The sequence below is a fragment of the Ambystoma mexicanum genome, chromosome 9, assembly GCF_040938575.1.
Source record: "Ambystoma mexicanum isolate Mex_15411 chromosome 9, UKY_AmexF1_1, whole genome shotgun sequence".
Lineage (NCBI taxonomy): Eukaryota > Metazoa > Chordata > Amphibia > Caudata > Ambystomatidae > Ambystoma > Ambystoma mexicanum.
This window is the reverse complement of record NC_090931.1, coordinates 1,392,715,768-1,392,730,795: the sequence shown is the minus strand read 5'-3', so window position 1 is coordinate 1,392,730,795 and position 15,028 is coordinate 1,392,715,768. Positions and strand designations below refer to the sequence as shown.

Below are 15,028 nucleotides of genomic sequence, written 5' to 3'. Positions count from 1 at the left end.
CTCTCACGAACCTCGACCCACTCTTCACCAAATTGTGTCATCCCAGTTCTACCTTCTGTTAAAACACTAGGAGTCCACATTGACGCATCACTCTCCATGGGCAAGCAAGTCAACTCCATTGTCTCTGCCTCCGCCCTGAGCACTAAGCTCATTAATGCAATCAAACCTTTCCTAACTAAAGATAATTGCCTATCCATTGCCAGAGCCACCATTGGAGCCAAAATAGATTATTGTAATGCGCTATTGGCTGGCACCTCCAACTCCAATCTCAATAAACTCCAAACAACACAAAATAATGCACTAAGAGCAGCCCTCAATATACCTAAAAGGGACCACATCACGCAAACCAGAAGGGAAGCACATTGGCTACCTGTTAAAGAGTGCATTACATTCAAAATACTTACCACCGCACACAAATGTATTAACCTGTCTGCACCTTCATACCTGTCTGACACGCTAGTCAGATCTCACTCCACTAGACCAACGAGACAATGCCACACCAACCAACTTAGGGTCCCACGCATCAAACGAGCTAAAGCAGGTGGAATAAGCTTCCCCTACATCGCCCCTAAGCTATGGAACGCATTACCTAGAACGCTCAGAGCAGAAACCTCTCTCACTGCCTTCCGAAAAAAACTGAAAACCACCTTGTTCAACTAACTCCTCCAACGTCATGTCTTCTGACCCTCTCCTCCTCCTCTCCTCTCTTCTCCTCCTCTCCTGTAGCTACTACTTTTCTCTTGCAACTAAGTCATGACTTTTCTGTATGTATAACAAGTCATGTTCATATCTGTAACAAGCGCCACGATGCCCTCTGGGCTGCCTGTGCGCTTAACAAATGCGAATAAATAAATAAATATGACATGTTTTGTTTGATGTTGAGTTAAGTTAAAATAAAGGAGGAATGTTGTATCCGCCCTGCGTCCCGCAACGCGGTGACGCAGGGCGTCTAAATAAAAGCCCCGCCCCCGCGGATGGGAGGCAGTTCCGGGCTGAGATACTAACGAGGTGTGGCCTGTCTTATTTCGCTCCTGCCGGAGCTGCGCCGCTGCAGCCTACTTCCGAGGTCTACGACGTTCTGTCTCCCCAGGTGCCGCAGCGCAGAGCCAGAACGTAACACCCTGCTATGTTATTAAATCTTGTACAGCATACCTTGTGAATTTTCACGATTTCTCAGAGCTTTAAGATCTACATGAGGTAGGGGACCTATTTAGTAAAAGGGGGATCAGGGAAAGGTTGCTTTGTTAGAATATTGATGTGAGCAGATCTGAAAACATAGGGCTCTGCGTAGGGTCTACATTTTAGATATTTTGTGACAGCATTGAAGAGGCTACTGGTAACTTCTGCAGGCCCTGCCACTCAGTTGCTCCTCCCACCACCAGTATTCCCGCCTTCCAGGAAGCTACTTAAGGAGTCCAGGACAGCTCAAGACAGGCAGTAATGCATTAGGGAGGCAGCTGGTCATTCGACCAGGACCAGCCACTCAGCTGCTCTGCCCACCACCAGTTTGGGCACCTTCCAGACAACTATGATTTAAAAAAATAAAAACATGTTAAATGTTATTATGTGGCTAGACTGGCATGTGGTGTGGCCACGGGCCATTTCTTACTGTGGTCTCCTACTTGCAACCTGGTGCCCATAAATGCAAAATGCAAAGAACAGTAAATGCCAAAACGATTGTCTTTGCCAATGCTTGTTTATATTTGGACTAAGTATTACTATATTACATGTTATGAAAGTTTTGCAACCATATCCCAATCAATAAGTAAATACATAAAAATGCGATATTTGGAAAAATGTTACCGTTACTGTCAGTTCTGGAGGTGCTAAACGTCCATAAATGCCAGAGAATTTTACGGCGAATAATGACAAGCTCTGACGCCTTCAGAGCTTCGGCTGAAGCCCAAATAGCCCAGCGACTTTCCGCCCCAGCAGTAAGGCCGGGTATTTGTAGCTGACGCTTGAGTTGAGAGGTTTGGCTCAAGTCCAACCCTAATATCTAATATGATGTTGGTCAAATCATCAATTTCGGTTGGATGATATTGTATGTAAATATGTGCTCTGTAAAGCGCTTTGGATTAAGGCGCTATAGAAATAACACATCGTCATTATCATATTAGATATCAGGGTTCATGTGGCTCTTTTCAACTAAGAAGATCGGTATGTAGGGTTTACGGGCAACACGAGACTACCCCAAATCACTATTATTGTGCTGCCTGTCTATGATCAAGGGGGTACAAGAAAAAGCAGTGTTCCTTTTAACTTTGTACCATGGTTACTTTGCCCTGGTTACAAAATGTCCGACACAATCCTGTCAATCAAGAAATATTACTTTCTCCAGTTCTCCAATTCCACAAGTCCCTGCTCCGAATCGAGGCTTGAAACGCATGCTCGCTCCAGTATCTGACAGAAGGTGACACAAGCGCGCTCTGCGCGACATTGCAGCGCATGCGCAGATTCGGTATCTGTCTGTGTTGGTGGGGGCGGACGGTGAGACGTTCTTAGCAGAGATGTTGCTTGTGTTCCCCGCCTCCTGGGCTGCTGCTGCTGGCTGAGCCGAGGCCTCAAGTCTGCTGGGTAGGAGCAAAGAGCTGGGGAGACCCCGTGACGCGTCCCAAGCAGCTGGCCCTCCGCTTTCTTATGGTGCCAGTGGAGAACGCCCCCGGGAATAAAAGTGCTGCAGGGTTAGCCTGCACTGCAGCCACAGTCATAAGTGTCACTGGTGATCCGCTGCTCATTACCCACCTTAGTCAGGTTGGAGGTGGGGGACGGAGCGTGCCATCAGCCTGGGCTCCACGCTGCTGATTACAGCTGTCAGAGGAGCCTGTGGCCCGTTTTGCTGGACTTTATGGAGAGGGCCTGTGGATAGTGGTCGCTTTGCCTCCTCACGTCGCATGATGCCACCTCAGGAGGACCCTTAGAGCTGGAACCGCTCTACACCCACCGGACAGGTGAGGGAAGGCGCAAGAATAGCGGGGGCGAGTGGGTTCATAAGCGGTGGGTGCCAAGTAATGCAAGTCTGACAGTGTGACACTTCCAAGCAGGCAAGGGCAACGGCATCACACACAAATACCAGGAATTGGAGAAATTGCCTTTGTACGGACGGGTGCTGCCGTGCAATATATAGGGGAGTGGGGGGTATTGATATCAACAGGAATGTGGCATTTACTTAAACAATTTTTAAAAATGGAGGCCCTGCGAATCGTAATTGAGGAACAGGAAGGAGACTGAGGCTGGGATTGAACCTGGTAAACGATCAATAAGACGCGTTGTGGTAACTATTATCTAAACCTAATGGGTGGGTGAAATATTAACACGGAATCAGCGATGTCTTTATGAATAGGGATGTAATTTCGCTCATAATTTTGAAGAGTGGGGTTATTATAGTGTATAATACCAAGGGTACCACGGAATAACAAACAGAAAGGCAACGATAGCTAGAAAGAGGGCAGACTAAACGATCGAGAAAAAGGCGGACGGCAATGTCATCTAAGAATTATGGGATACATAAACCTTAAGACATTTAAGAAATGGAATTTTAATATGTCTAGGAACAGTGCCACATATAGGATCAAAAAGCAACAGTATGGTCAAGTTTACACTCGGTCCAGCAGGTGAAAGGTGCAGCAGGTGAAAGGTTAATAAAGATCAGGGGCAATGCTACAGGAATAAAACAAATATGAATAATTCCGCTTTTATCTAATTTTAATAAGGAATTCCTGCATGACCATTGAATCGCAGTAATCGAGCAACTGAAAGGAATCACTAAATAACAGGAAAGCTATGTCTCTTAAGTCTAGGGGCTGCTTAAAACGCCACTTAAGATCAGTAAGGTAGACTTTGTTTTCTATAACGATGAGAGATTCATCAATGGTCGAAATGGCACCAGAGGAGACATTGCTTTATGAGGGTGCTCGGTGTCCTGGGCAAGAAGGGAGCGCATCTGGATCTTGCACATTTAGGGTAAAGATACGGATGGGAAGGAAGTCGTGCGATTCTAAGAACACCCTGAAGTGTCTGCTGATTAACGCAAGATCAGTGGGAGCTCACCGATACAATTTGCATACCATGCAGATAGACACAGCCCCTGATTTTATGTGCATTGCATAGACTTGGTTCTCTGCTAACTGCTATCCTGACTTATGTCAGTTGCTGTCAGCATCCTACGTGGCACTGTGCCTAGTCAGGCCCCCGCCAGGTAGAGGTGGTGGCCTGGCAATAATTCACAGCGCATCATATTAATGTTAACACATCCCTGTGGAACACTCGTTGCTACTTGAACTCTTCTTGGTCAGAGTACAGGTTAATGTTAACATGACTGTCCACTTTTTTTTGTTGGTATATAGACCTCCATCATCTGGCTGAACAGACTTTGCTTTCAGTTTTGCCCAGTTGGTTGCCAATCTGGGCCTGGTACACCCCAATTTAGTTGTGTTAGGAGATTTTAACCTCCACCATAAGGATCTGTCTGATCATTGTGCCAGTAACTTGGCGACCAGCTTACTAGACCTTTCTTTAGGTCTTTGCAATCATCTTCCCACTCATAAAAGTGGTAATCTGCTGGACTTTTCAGAACCAGCACTGGTCACATGTTTCACCCTGGTGTCGGTTATTTCGTTCAATTACTTTCTGGTACCTTTTTATGATTAGGATACCTTTTTGGCCTTCCGAAGGTTTCTCATGGTGTGCAGACTCGTACATTATGGCACAAAGTGGATATGTCTGTGATGATTGGGCAACTACTTGAGGCCAATAATAGATTTATGGATGAGGGAGACGATCCCTGCTCCTCTCTCCTCAGAACATTGGCTAAAGTGGCTGATGCGCTGCCCCTATTAAACCTAATTTTGGGAGAACAAAACCTACTGAGGCCTGGTTTTCTCCAGTGCTCAGATTTCAAAAGCAGTTGTGTCGCTTTCTCGAGAGGAAATGGCAGCTGCATTGAGATGTGGCTATGCGTATTGTATATAAACGAGCAGTGCTATGTTACCATAAGATGATTCGGGCTGAGAAATCAAAATACTACGCAAATTGGATAACAGAAGCATCCTGCTCTTCTAGGGAATTTTTTTAGTGGCAAAATAACTGTCAGTCTGCCCCTTGGGAAGTCAAGTTAAAATGCCAGATGCACAACTGCCATGTGATGCCATTAGTGCTTTTTTTCTGGGATAAACTCCAAGATATTTGTAAAGCTATTGGTGGCAGCCAAACGGATGGGCAGGTGGAACAGCCCCAGGAGCTGTCCACGAGGGAACTTCATTCTCCCATTATGGTAAATCCTTTCAGTTTGGAGCCTTTAAACAATGATGCTACACTGAAGGCTCTCCATGGCCTGAAATCGGCCTCTCCTTTGCATGCGGTTCACCTCGTTGTGTTGAAAGCTCTTCCACAGAGGGCCATTTGTTTGGTATGTTCACAGATGCTTTACAGCATTTGTTTACCTTGGGCAAAGTACCTGCTGCTTTGAAACATGCAGTGGTGACACCACTCCTGGAAAAAATCCAATTTCTGATCCACTGGTGCTAGACAATTATAGGCCCATCTCTCTTCTCCCAGCCATGATGAAGCTGGTTGAAACTGTAATCACTCCAGTTTTCGAAATTCCTGGAAGAAAATCATTGTCTGCACCCTTCCCAATCTGGTTTTCGACCTACAATGGATACAGAGTCAGTTATCTCATTGCTAGATGTCCTAGCTTCGCTCCAGGACTGTGGAGAGGCTGGAGTACTAATCCCCCCGACCTCTCAGCGACTTTTGATACAGTGGATCATGACATCCTATTGATCTGGCTGGAGCAAGCAGGGGTTACTGGACCTCTTTTGGCATGGTTCAAGTCTTTTCTTGAAGGACGCTCTAAGACTGTCTCCTTCCAAACCTGTTTTTCTTCCTCCTTAGAACTGACTTGTGGAGTTTCTTAAGGGTCCGCTCTGTCCCCTCTTCCTTCTTTTTAATCTGTTTGTACGTCTACTGGCTGATCTTATTACTGAATCTGGAGTCCTTTTTTTACACTTATGCCGACGAAACTCGGTTGGTCTTTCGGCTGAACTCCTCGCAAACAGACCCCACCACCCCCTGAAAAACCTCAGGACTGCCTAGAGAAAATAGGCAGTTGGATGTCGGCAAACTGGTTAAAACTAAATTGAAGCAAAACTGAGGTCCAGGTGTTCGGGCTATAAAAGGCAGATTACCTCTGGAATTCGCAGTACTGGCCCGACTCGCTGGGCCCCGGCCCAGTGCCCTGTGCGTCAGTAAATAGCCTTGCGGTTAAGCTCCTCCCCAATGGCTCGCGTGAGGTGCAGATTTCTGGCAATGCAGTACAGGTTTTGGAAAATTGAAGGTCTTGAGGAAGATTCTTCCCTTGCTTCCCCCAGCCAACCGAACAACACTGGTTACAGCAACTATAATGGGGTTATTGGATTACTGCAATGTGATGTGTCTGGGACAGCCCAAGTATCAGATCCAACGCATGCAGATACTCCAAAACTCAGCAGCAAGACTGGCATTTACGGCACCACGTCTGACCCCTTCAGTAGATCTTCTGCATCGCTTGCACTGGCTGCTAGTGACGACGCAGATTGAGTTTAAGACACTTTGCGTCCATCAGGCTGTGCACAATGCTGGCCCGGATTATCTAAAAGGTGAGATAGAGCAGTATTGCCCAGCCAGACAACTACGCTCTGCGTCACGCTTACTTCTTAAGATACCAAAATACCAGCAGAAGCGACTGGGTGGCAGTTCCTTCTCAATCCTGGCCCCAAGTCTATGGAATGCATTCCCGCTTTCTTTAAGAGCTATTGATGAGTATCTTCCTTTCCGGAGAGCGAACACCCACTTCTTTTAAATTCAGTTCTCTGCAGGTGATGAGTATAGATCATTTGCTGCGCAGTTGCCGTTTTTATCGTCTAGATGCCTGTGGGCCTTCCGCGCTTTATACTTTTTCAAATAATTTTCTCAAGTTTACATGGAGGAAATAAATAATGATTACAATACAAATATAAAATCGCTAAGGAATAAGGAGACAACACTATCCCTAGGAATGCACAATGGATAGAGGGTCAATAAGTAACATGGGCAAATAATTCTAATAAAAAGTATCAGACTTGAAAAGTCCTAAACAATTGATAAGGAACTAAAAGAAGTCAATGATAACCCCAAAAGTAATTAATGCAAAAAGGATCAGTAAGAGACCCAGAGGCAATGGCATCTAGAAGAATTGGACACAGCATAAAGTTCAATGAGAAGCAACAAGGCAGCAGTATTTTTAGTACTCGGGTCACAAAAAAAGTTAAGGGTTGTCCCTAAAAATAATAATGTATTGGTATCAATAAGAAACTGGAAGAAAATGTATATCTCGAGCGATGGAGTACATTAAGGAATAGAAATCAATAAATACAAGAATGGAATAAGGCCATTTAGAAAGAGGAAAGCAATTTCGGATCTATGTGTAACTCTGTAAAAGTGAAGTAAATTATATAATCGGATCTGTGTGAAAGCATGATAGTTTTTAATGTGTATGGGGCAGGGAGAGTTAACCATTACTTAAGGTGACCATCTAAAACCAGAAAGTGATGGATGGAAGGTTTTGAATCAATCAGCACTACTGGCATTCTTTGGGGGAATCTTCCATGCCATCCTATTCAAGCATTCTTGGTCCTGTCACCAATGTAAGCATTCAGTCTGACCTGAACTATTAGACCACAAAGCTGAAACGTGAGTAGGAATCCTTGTGCCCCCTTGCAGCAGTGACACAACGTAGTAGTAGTTTAAACTGGACTGCTCCTTTTACTGGCAGGACCTAGACTGATTTACATAGGACTGGTTTCCTTCTGTAATGGCCCAGAGCGGAGGCAAAATTATGCTAAGAAGGCTATCCAGAGCATTATCGCCATATTCAATGCCTTGCTTCCACAATTTGCTGATTGTACTATTCTTCCCATTTTTGAAAATGTAATCTTATTTACCAACCCTTGTTACGAGATCATGTTGACTGTCAAAATGTTGTTTCAAGCGAATTGGAAACTTGTATTTTATAATGCACTTCTCACATGCTTAGCAAAACAAACCTATCTTGAACATATTTGGGGCCTGATTCACAGAACATTTTCCTATGGCATTGCTCCATTATAATTCATTTCTATGAATCGGGCACTTCCGATTTGTAACTGGTAATGGCTCTCATTTGTAAGCATCACATCCAGTGCACAAAGGAAGGCCAACTCGAACAGAGAACGCAGTGGTCAAGGACATTGTTTATCCGTTGCAATAAATGGAGAGACCGTAGTTTTTCGGCATCAATAAATTCCTCTTATGATATGATATGATATGGTATTTGTAACGCGCCTATACACAAGTGTTTCAAGGCGCGATTTATCCAATGCCACTTTAATTCTGCATTGTTTTTTTGTTTTCTGACCAATGTGTGGAATGTCAGTGTGAAGACTACGTTTATTTGCACTAATTTGAAGCTAAGTTAAGGAATGTTGGTTGCAATGGATCTTTATATTTCTTCTATCACATAGCATATGCATTCTCTACAGTAATTAAGTCGCGGTTGGGGTAAACCAGAATATGCTTTTACCTTCCTGTAATTTGATATGTCATTGTTAGATTTGATGAACTTGTGAAGTCACGTGCATGCCCTTCGCTTAAATAAAAGCACTTGTGAGGGCCAGCAGTAACTAAAGAAGAAAGAGCAGCTGGCAGAAGAATTGGTAGCTTTGATTGCCCCAAAGATTTACTCAAGCTTATATTTCGACAGGCACTCTTTTTTTATTTGAAGAATAACCAAATTAATTTCCTGCTCGCAGAGTAACCAAGTTTTCGCCAAAGAAGTAGTTTAAGTAAGACTAAGTGTACTAAGCTAAAATATGGTGTAAGTAGAATGAAGCCATTTTTCGGTGTAAGTTGAGTATAGTAAATCAGCCCAATGCATATACATTTATACATGGGGCTGATTGACTAAGCTAAACATTTAGTGTAGGTAAAACAAAATGTACTAAGCTAAAAATAAATAGGGTAACTAATACTTGCACCACAAATGACTTGCGTACTTACCAAATTATATTTTTGGGCTACAGAACTCCCTTTTTAGCTACTGATATTAGGCACATGAATACAGGTGTTTAAAATGCTTTTTTTGACCTAACATTGAGCCATTTATAGCCATTATCTACTGTAGACTCAATGGATGGGAATATTTACTAGTTGATAACCCATTTCTTTACTGAATTACGTTTTCTGAATGTGATGTGCATTACGTGTAAAAACAAATCCAAACAAGCCATAGATTACAGCAAGAGTGACAGGCAATGTTATCTTTAGGAATATGCTTTTGTGGAAATCGTTTGTAGGCACTATGTATCCATAATTCTCAGGAAGCTTATGATGAACGAGAAGACTGTGCTAACTGTGGGCAATGGCCTTTATACTATCCATAACAAAAAGATCTATGACTGGAGGACATACTCTTTTCATTTTTTTTCAGCTCTGAGACATTATAGCTCATTGAATTGTTGTTCCTGTTTATGTTGCAACACTTTTTATACTGCTCCAAATCACAATTTTAGCAGTCTTAGTGCCTGGCTTGTCTGGTGGTTGGCATCTTTTGCCTCTGCTGAGGTATCCAGACCTTAAACTGTGGAAGAAAAGGAGAAGAGGATTTGAAAGCGGGTGACATGCCATAGACCTGGGCATAGGTTGATGTTGAAGGACAAATTATGTTTTGTGATGGCTTTGTTGTGTGTGTGGTTCCTTAGAGTGGACCATAGATCATGATTTCAGAAAGCAAATTATATTTAACACGTGTTTGGAATTCTTGTGAACTAGTTTAGAGAAGCAATAAGGTAGTTAATAGTGTTTTGCTGCATGATGGCGTTGAGATGTGTTCCAACACCCCAGTTGAATGGTGGTGGCTATTTGACGTAAGATTCTTTTTTTTAAAACATTTTTATTTCCTTGGGGCAAACTTCAGAAATATAATTTGGGGCCTACAAACCTGTAACCAGATGTGGACTGTTCTAGAATAGACTTCAGAGGTGAATGTAGTCGGAGAACAATGCAAAGAAAGGGCTGCTGTAGATCTGAAACGTTGTATAATAGGTTGCAAATCTGTCACTCAGAAAAGGGGAGGAAATGGTGTGATATTTTGATGGCATATTGTTTCCGAGTACAGTTGCTACAAAGTTTGGGGTTCCTGTGCAGGAGGGCTGTAAGTTACATGGCTTGCTTAATACACTTGTTTAATGTTGTTACTTAACTATGCTTTTTCACTGTGCCGAATCACAACCGTAGTAGTTTCAAAGAGCCAAATCATTGTTCAAGGAGGTAATCCGACGTTGGTCTGCTGGGAAGAATAACATTGGTAAGGGTGAAGTAAGAGGGAGGAAAAGCGGGAAGGAATTTGCAGATGCAGGTAGTGAGTTAGAGATTTTAGTTATTGGTTATTTGTAATGCGCACTATACAGCAGAATTGTTTCAATGTGCATCAAAACAAGGGGTTAATAGGGAAGAGGAAAAGGGTAAAAACAAAAAACGTTCTTAAACTGTCTTGAAACATTTGGAACGTGCAAGTGCTATACCATGAGTACAGGTGAGAGGGGGAGGAGATGAAGTGCAGGAGGGGGTCGAGGGTAAGAAAACAAAGCGTTCTAAGACGTGAGACGATTTGGAACGTGCAAGTCCTGAACGGGGAGGGGGAGGAAGGGTGAAGCAAGGAGGGGAGCAGAGGGGTACATAAAATACAAACAAAATCAACAAGTTAACAGGTGCAGAACAATTAGGAAAAACTGCATAAAGGGACACCAGATATGCGACAAGCAGGTTATGTGACGAGCAGGTTCTGCCTCCTGGAAAAGCCTCACCTCATGGAATGAGGGACTAAGTCAGGAAAATAGGCAAGCAAAAGAGACTGAACTGGTGCGAGTGACTTAAACCTGGAAAAGCCTCCCCCTATGGAATGTGGGCCACGTCAGTCATACAGGCCAGCAAATGCAGCTAAGAAAACAAAATTGGAATGGATAAGTACAGCCAAGGAATGCCTCGCCTCAGGAAGGAAGGTGCAAGAAGGTACATTGCATCGGATTGTCTGACTTCCAAAGTTGCTAAGTCAGTATATATAAAGGTAGTTCTGGGAAAGTCTTGCCTCATGGTCGGAGGGGCTACACCAGGCATGCAAAAGAAAGATAGAGGAAACATTCAAGCCAGTGAGTTGCAGCAGGTAACGAAGAATCCCTTCACGCAAACGAGAGGGGGAGGTTGATGGTAGGGTGCGCAGGCAGCGTAAATCAGTTGCAGTATAGCGGGAGAGGATTAGAGAATAGATGGGGGGCTTGCACTCGCACACAAGTGTTGGGTGAGGGGAATGCAACAAGGCTGGGTAGGCCGAAAGATTCGCCCTGCTCAATGTCGGGAGGCAGGTCAGGTAGAGGAAGATGCAGCAGTAGAGGCTGTGTTCCGGGGGGTGAGGGGCTTGCGCAGACTCATAGACCTAGGCCCTTTCCCAGCAGCAGTAAAATGGGTATGTTGTCAGTAGATAAACTGGGAAATCCGTCAAAGCTCACTTTTAGTCTCTGTTTCATAAAATTCTGTGGAAACACATTAATGAGCACCACTGCTAACCCATGCCCAGACTAAACCTTTTCTGACAGCAAGGATAAGTGTGTTTCAGTTCATGCATACAACATTTCTCCAAATACCTTTTTAACTTGAAGATGTTTCCAGAGCGAGCCCCGGGGAGCATGCAGTCCTCAGTATTTGGTGGCAGGAGAGAGCAGTGAGAGTATTACATGTTCTTTTGGTCCCTCCTAACCGTTTCCCCAGCACACACACTCCAAGTATACCCAAAGCCCTACTGTAACTCTTGGAATGTTCACTTAGCGTTTTCATTGGCCAATCTATCTGCTCTATGAACCGGTATAGTCTGCAGATTGGTTCGTATAGTCTACAGATTGTGCAGACTGCTATAGTGTAAGGCTACCGGCAGCGTGCCCCTTCCCTGCCACACATTTCATGCCCCATCCCAGACGGACTCAGTTCCCAAACTTTATTTATACTTTGTTTTAAACTATCAAGAGCGGCGCATGTTTCAATAGATTTATGGAGCCTACCCTGGGGTTGTGCCAGGCATTATTGCCCTATAAACCTTGTGGAACGCACTTGCTGCACCCATAACTCCCTATATGATATGGCATTTATAACGCGCCTATACACACGTATTTCAAGTTACAACGAGGCAAGGGAGTGGGAACAGAAGGAAGACGGCCAACGATCCTACTAGGCCAGGTGTCATTCAGATCGCGCAAGTGCATGGGAAGGGGAGGAGGAGAAGTGGAGGGGAGAGGACAGTGCAGTACATGGGATAAGAAAATAAATAAACAATAAGTAAAAGTACGGCCAGCAGGTGGCAAGTGAAAGGGTTAGTACTGACGTCAGGTGTGAAGTGCTGGTAGTGGGACTGTAGGGATACAGAAAACAGTCCCCAAGTGTGGGGGTTGCCAGGAAGGCAGTGCAGGAGTGCGACTGGCGGGGGAGGGGACCTTGGAGCTGGTCTTTTAGAGCTCAATTATAACCCTTGGAATATTCAGAGAGCATACTCCTTGGACAGTCTGTGGGCTATAAGAGCCAGTTTATATGGCATATAATTCTGAACACTGTATTCCAAGGGTACCAGTAGCGATGAGCATACCCACAGCCAATCCCCTGCAACCACACTGTTGGATTATTGTATTGACTTCCATATGCACTTATGCACCACATATTTTAAATAATGTGGAATATAGTAACTGTATGCAGTCTACCCATGGGTCGTGCCTGCGGTATGGGCCAGTAAACCTCATGCACATGGGCAGTTACCTTGGTCTTCAGGGCCCATAACGCCTGTTACAACCCTTCGTCCGTACTTCAGTATGTCCTGAGCACTCCGATCTGTCAGTGCTTTTGCAGGCGCAGCTTGGAAGCCGTGGCAATCACATGTTGCCTCTTGTCAAAGTGTGGAGGACCTGTGGCTGAAGAGCTAGCTGTTCCACAGTAGTAATTCTTTGAATTGACTTTGCTCTGATATAGATGATACGCTTCATCTTTAGGAATGCTAGGCTACAAAACTATATTTGTTTTATTTAATTGGGGATTTGCAAGATAATTTCAGACAACTACACGTGGTGAGCATCAGCATGGTTTTTGCAGGTTTGATGCATGTACATTTTTATACAGACATCCCAAAAAATACCCCATACAGAGAGACCACCAGGGGGTGCGGGCAAGATGTCAGCCTGTGACTAAAGTTCAGTCCCTTCCCTCCTTTTCCTGTGGTGTTGAAAGTGACTCTGATGAACAACTGAGGTTTTCGAATGAATAGAGTGAGGGGGTGGGGGGTCATACAGAAACCCACCTTCAAGCTGTTACCTCGTCATTGGCACCCGTAATGAGAGCAAAGATCACTGGGGCCTTTGGAGTGAAGAGTTCTGCAGGGACCGGACGTGGGGAGCAATGAGCGCAGGCAGCAGCGTGGGTTGCGGTCCTGTGCAGCAGTGGATATCCCCCCACCCCCAACGAGCATCAGAGAGGACCAATTGGAGCAATGGACGGCCATCGTACCTCCCGCTATACAGCAGGTGACGATATCTAAGAAGACATTAATGCAGAGCGCAGACCTCCCCTGGGAGCCATCTGTAACCCATGGCATAGCATGGGAGTGAGGTGAGCAGCCAGGCTTCCCAGTGAAGGGGAGTAACACACAACCCTGTACAGAGTAACGAGGAACGGAGGAGGCACGTGAAGGGGTGAGGAGGAGCCACCGACTATTGCGGTCTGCTTTATGCAGAGTAGAGGCTCCTGGGGGCTGAGGAAAGCTCTGTAGTGCATGGCAGGCACCACTATAGTGCCGAGCAGTGTTGGCGAGACCCCCATTGGACAGGCAGGGGTGAGGCACTGGAAGCCCTCTTCGGGGCACTTAATGGAGAGGTGGGCCCACTGGTCATCACAGAAGTAACTTCACTAACTGTTTTTTTTTAGTTGTGGATGTTGGCAGTTTTTAATCCTCGTGTGACTGAACGGGCAGCTGGGTATTTGAGAATCGAACTGGTATGAGTGCTGCATGGGCTTATTTTTTTTATTTTTCTTTAAACCAGCAGGCCTATATTGAATCATAACAAATTTAATTATATTTTTACCATAACCTATGACATGCTTATACACACGTTAGTAACCTCCTGGATCCTAACCTCCATGCCCACTGAAGATATTTAGGCACCTTATAGTTGTATAGGAGAAATCCTAGGATCTACTAAGAAAGAATGCTGTAATGAATGCAGGAGTGATAGAATTCTTCAGTATCGGTGTTAGCTAAAACCTTCAGGCTCTTTTATATAGGGGACATAACGGAAGAAATTGACCAACTTCTCTTTTTGAGTATGAATGAAAATGGGTGTTTTGGCTTCCCACATTCAAGTGAAGGTTGCCAAAGCTAGTATAGCCAGGTGCAGTTTATTGTACAGTGTTCATTGTTGGGATAGATTAATATTGTTGAGATGTTCAAAAAACAATATTTCCTTCACCTCAACCTGTTTTGTTAATGATCTACACAATCCAAATCTGGAGTGAGCTACCATATCTCTCAGATAGCATTCCCTAAGTGCAATTTTCAACTCTACTTCTATTTGATTGTTCATCCTGCCGGGACTATGCCATAGCACGCTTAGATTTAGAAACCCAAGTAAATGTCTCAGATCCTTTGGCCAGAGAGAGAATTATGCACTGCAACTTTGACATCTTCTAGTGTACTCATGTATTCTGTTAACCATGCAAGGTCCAGAGCTTAACCCAATACAGCAACACAGTTAGCTTCAATCCTCAAATAGCCCATCTCCAACAACAATGGTGTCGAAGGAGGCCCTTTAGTGAAACCTCAAGGTCTTTTTGAGAACATGTTTTATTTTGATTTTCCAAAGTTTGTAACGGTAAAAAGCAAATTTTTGCTGAGATGAGTAAGCAAAACCATCTCCCCAAACCTAATCTACCCTCCTTCCCAATCCAC

At 44.3% G+C, this 15,028-nt stretch overlaps 1 protein-coding gene across 1 annotated transcript in view; it reads left to right on the top strand.

The window, feature by feature from the left end:
* The first annotated feature begins 2,468 nt into the window (after positions 1 to 2,468).
* The window catches only part of MAP3K2 (mitogen-activated protein kinase kinase kinase 2), a 1,280,649-nt gene continuing 1,268,089 nt past the window's right edge, over positions 2,469 to 15,028 (top strand). The window contains exon 1 of the mRNA XM_069616795.1: positions 2,469 to 2,951. The gene's annotated coding sequence lies outside the window, so the exon portion shown is untranslated. The remainder of the gene's footprint in view (positions 2,952 to 15,028) is intronic.